Raw genomic sequence first — 5,488 nt, forward strand, 5'->3', positions numbered from 1 at the left:
AAGTGCCTCAAGATGATTAAAGAAACCGTTAGTGTTAAAATGGTATTCGCCTCAAAATATTTGGTTTTCCACTTGGATACGCTTTCGAGATTTATACAAAATATTATATTTCTCTAATTTACTTTTAATCAGTTAACATTCATAGAAATTAATATTTCTATGCAAACTATTACACCGGTTAGATGTTATTACTTATAGGCAGATCTGCTTATAGGAATACTACAAAGCTTATCCTAATTAATGGTTTTCTTATATTGCTTCCTCCTAATATATATGTATATTTTTTTGTCAAAATTCTGAACAAACTCTTCCTCCTAGCTAGTCTACCGAATCATTTTCTTAAATAAATTATTTTGTACTTAACTTTAACTGCTTGCGTCACTACATTATATATTTATATAGTACGAACCAAACAATTATTTTTATAATCCTGATAACTTAAGGTCGATGTGCTGATATATTTTAAATATCTGCATGCACAGTTGCACACACGCATGCATGACAGTATGACACATGTATGTACAATCAGTATTTGTCTTAAAACATTAGTAACTGAATTTTATATATAAACCTAAATTCAGATTGGTTGTAAAATTGTATTCTACTATATTAATTGAAAAGTACAAATATAAAACTAACCTTAAAATGTATAAAAAATTACATTCAATTGTCATTAGAAAAAATTAATTAAAGTTAATTAACTAATTTAAATAAATATAATTAAATTAAAAAAAAAACACTCACATATAAAATATTAAAAAATCTAAAAAAAATATATAAACCAATCAGAATTTTAAAAACTAAGATTTTATATCCAAGTATACAATACAACTATTTTTAAAACTAAATTCGAAGATTTTGTTAAGATTTCAAATTATGATTCTCCTATCATCTTTATTTTATTTTATTTACAAATTGTTTAGAACTTTCATATAATACTTATAATTAATAAAATGCATATTTTTCTGCATATGTTATGATTTGAATTTTTTAAAACGAAGATATATTACTCAATATATGAAAATGTGTGTTTTAATTTCCACATTGGCGGGTTGGTAAAACTAAATTTATATAGATAATAAATTAATAATTTTTATTTACTCACAATTATAATATTAAAATTACTATTTTATATTTTACAAAATGTGATACAAATACAACAAATAAACAATATAAAACTATAATAATATATCAAAAATAAAATACTATAATATTCTAAAATAATTAGTATTCAAATAGACTAATAGATTTACATAACAATTAAAAATAAATATTATCTCAAACAAAATAATTTTAAAAAAAATAAAACAATAATTTTTATTATTATATTATAATTTTTTTTTTTAAATATTGATCTATGCTTTAAGCACGGGATATATTCTAGTTATACTATTATAAATGCTGCATAATACAATATTAGGCAACTGAATGTTTTTTTTACTAATTAAAAAAAAATCTTTATTCAAATCTCGGCTTGCAAACTAAACTATAAAATCGTAGATCGAATTGATTTAGTACAAATGTCAAATAATTTAGTTAGAAAACATGTTTGAAGAACATTAAACATAATCGTAAATGAATCATTCATTATAAGTAATTTCATAATTTGAACAAAAAAAAGAAGTAATTTCATTTAGAAAATGATATTTAGATAGACGTTACATTAAAAATGAAAAAAAAAGGACATGATATTTTTGTTAAATAAAGTGTAGAGGCAGGGTCAGTTTCTTTCTAATTGTATAACTAGTAAGATAATCCAACATAATCAGTGTGAACGAGACAGTTTTTGGAAATATAAAAAGAAAAGTTAAGAATTGAAAGACATCATCACTTAAAGCAGTATAAGCTCGATTACGACCTGTTAAAAAAGAGATACTTGTTAAAAATGCCACTTTTTTAAAAAATATTTTGGATATACCATTTTTCGAAAAGTTTATGGATTTTACCATTTTGAGAAGGAAAAAAATACATATTTTGGTTTTTTTCAAAATACAATATATACTTAATACCAAATACTAAATCCTAAGAACAAATAGAACCGACTAAACCCAAATATAACAAATAAAATACATGTTTAATCAAATTTTTGTAACCTAAAAAGTAGTAAAATTCACAAACTATTCAAAAAATAGTAAAATCCATAATAACCACTCCAAAAAATGGTTTTCTCATAATTGATTCGTTAAAAAATTCCCACGAGAGAATCGGACAAGAAAATAAAGTGAAGATGCTGTGTAAGCATATATATATATATATATATATATATATATATATTTATAAATGGTTTTTAAGATATAAATTTGATAATATAAAAAAAAAAAAAAAAGAGGATAAGATTAAGTGGTACAAAGCACTTAAGTAACAATTGCTGGTTTTGACACTTATAGGGCATTTGATTCGATCTTCTTCTATCAGTCCTTCTGTTACCTTTTTGGGTTCTATAGATCTATTTCGAGTATTTATTTAGGTGGACCTATATATGCGCATGTATGTATGAATAAAATATAATCATTATTTTTACATTCTTTCTTAAGTTTCTAACAAATTCTAGGAATAGAGATCTTGGATCAGATACCAGATACGAATCAGAGATATATTGAAGATTTCTGAAATATTTTTAAATATATATATTCAATGTTTTCAATTTTGTTATTTCCATTTTTGATTAGGTGTATATCAAAACATCTAACAGCATCTACGTGATTATAGATGGTCACTAGTTAGTAGGGGTTATTAGTTTAAGATTTGAATAGAGTTTTAAAGATTTTAAATGTTATGTAGAAACTGTTGTTATTAGATCAAGATTTTGTTAAACTCTGTTAAAGTTTAGTGTTATTAATTTGTAATTTATAAAAAGTCATTTAAAATCTTAATAAATCTGGGTTATTAGATTCAGACTTTTATAAAGTCATTAAAAGTTTTGTGTTATTCAATTAAAACAAAAAAATCTAGGATTATTAATGAGTTCAATTATTATGTTATTGATTCATGATTTTAGACACTTTCTTTACAAAATAAAGTTATGGAAAGTATCATAAAAATACAGGATTGTTTGGAGGACTTTACAAGATTCTAGAAAACTAATCAATAAAACTCTCTAGCAATCTTTAACAATCTTTCATTTATTCATTTTTTATGATTTTGTTGAACTCTTTAAAAATCTTCATAAATCTCACACCAATACTAGTTTTTTTTCTTTTTGTCAGTACAATAACTAGATAAATTTTGACTATAATATATCTATCAAAACTGAAAAATTAAGGAAAAATATGTTTTAACTTCAAAAATCTTAAAATAATATCATAAAGAAAAATAAGCTATTAATAAAAATAATTTTTTTTTTAAAAACACTAGTAACTAACTGAATAAAACATTCAAATGTAATTAGTATGTAAAATAAAATGCAAATGTAATCGTTTCTATTCTGAAAAGCCCACTATTGGCCCAGTGGGTTTCTATATGTTTAGAAAGCACCTCTTCTATATTCACAATCGTAGACAAATTGTGGAAAAGGTAGGGTTTAAGAGACTTGGAAGAATGGCGATAATGATGTCAGATCTTTTACGGGATTTGGTAGAGGAAGTGCTCATTAGGGTTCCGTTGACATCTCTGAGAGCAGTGAGATTGACTTGCAAAAAATGGAACGATGTATGCAAAGATGGGAGCTTTATAAAGAAGCATATCGTCGAAGCAAAGAAGAAGCAAGTGATGAATGAGTTTGAGATTATCATGATGACGGATTTAAAGGTTTATCTGATGACCGTCGATCTTCACAGCAATGTAGATCCATCAATGACGCTTAAAGGTACGCTTTTTAGCCTGAAGGATGATGCAAATCATCATCATCATCAGGTCGATGATATAGTCAGAGTCTTTTACTGCGATGGTTTACTATTATGCATCACCAGAGACCTCAACTCTAGGCTTGTGGTTTGGAATCCTTACTTTGGGGAAACAAGGTGGATCCAACCCAGAGATCGTTACCACATTTTCGAAAATTACGCTCTTGGGTATGACGAGAAGAAGAAGTACAAAATCTTTAGATTTGTGGATGATTCGTACGCCTATAGGGAAGAGGAACGAATATGTGAGTTAGAACTCTATAGTTTTGAGTCTGATTCATGGAAGGTTGTTCTTCTTACTGTCCCTCCTGAGTGGGAGATAGATTATCATCACCGTGGCGTTTCTCTTAAGGGTAATACTTACTGGTATGCTACTAATAAGAACGATAAGAACGATGATGTTGTTTTCTTGATCTGTTTTGACTTTACAACAGAGAGATTTGGAGCGCCCCTGCCTCTGCCTTTTAACCCTTGTCCTACTTGGGATGATATCGTTTCTCTCTCTAGTGCTGGGGAAGATCAGTTAGCGGTCTTGTTTCAGAACGTTCATACACTGAGGATGGAGATTTGGGTTACGAGTAAGGTTGAGCCTACAGAGATCTCGTGGAACAAGTTGTTCTTAGCGGTTGATATGAGACAACTCATTGGTTTCGCATTTCTGTCAGGGACTTTCTTCATTGACAAGAAGAAGAATTTTGCAGTGGTTTTTGATAGAGATGTTGGTGCGTCTTACACTCGCGGCATTGCTTACATCATTGGGAATAATGGATACTTCGAAAAAGTGGATTTTGGCGAAGCAGCAAACCAGGATTGTTACCCACTTGTCTCTTCTTATGTTCCAAGCACAGAGCAAATTACGCAGCTAACCTGATTAGTATTATTCAACTACTGTATTCGTTCTGTCATTTCGATTGTATAAATCTGACCATTGTTATATCTTTTCTCTGGATCTCAACATGACCTCTAGTTTCTTTTCTTTTTTTTTTGAATTGGGTTTCATCGTTATATTTGTAACTGAGAGCTGTAAATAAAACTATATGTGAACTCTCTTTGCCTCTTGCAGACATTTCTTTGAAACAGTCAACTGCATCTTGAACATATCATCCCTGGGAGATTTCTTAACATTGTTACTTTGCTTGTTAGCTGAAAAGAGAGAGTACTATGCATGACGCAATAACTCTGTTTGCACGTTGAAAAAAACAAGTAAACAAATTTCAAGTAATCTTGATTTGGATACAACAAAAAAACTCAAGGCCACTTACACATATTCCCTATCCAATTGAGACATTTACATGATTCTCATAGAAACACACAACAACTACTAATCGATCCACACCTCTTTTTAGTTTTACTTTTGCATCAAAAGGTGCCTTTGATGGGGCTCCCAAAAATAGGATCAAAGTCGGACGACCACGTGTCTTATTGGAAGCTATTGCCGGAGCGTCTGGATTTACAGCCGTCGCTTCCACCATGGACAAAGAGCCAATTAAAAAGGCTAAAAAGAAAGGGTCGACGCAGTTGACCAACCCTCCTCAAGGTCCTCCGCCAACATTTAATGCGGCTGATCAGGAAGGATTTGGTGGCACGATTGCTGCTTCTTCCCGTGGTGGAGGGTCTGGTTCAGGCACTGGAGGGCTAGGGATTGA

The 5,488-nt window shown here is 29.3% G+C and overlaps 1 pseudogene across 1 annotated transcript; it reads left to right on the forward strand.

Moving 5' to 3' along the window:
* Window positions 1-3,437: 3,437 nt before the first annotated feature.
* LOC104748829 (F-box protein At5g42460 pseudogene) lies at window positions 3,438-4,891 on the forward strand (annotated as a pseudogene). Its single transcript, XR_015582970.1, has one exon. The product of XR_015582970.1 is annotated as an F-box protein At5g42460 pseudogene (transcript).
* Window positions 4,892-5,488: the final 597 nt, after the last annotated feature.

The sequence above is a fragment of the Camelina sativa genome, chromosome 15, assembly GCF_030686135.1.
Source record: "Camelina sativa cultivar CO46 ecotype springtype chromosome 15, ASM3068613v1".
Classification (NCBI taxonomy): Eukaryota; Viridiplantae; Streptophyta; class Magnoliopsida; order Brassicales; family Brassicaceae; genus Camelina; species Camelina sativa.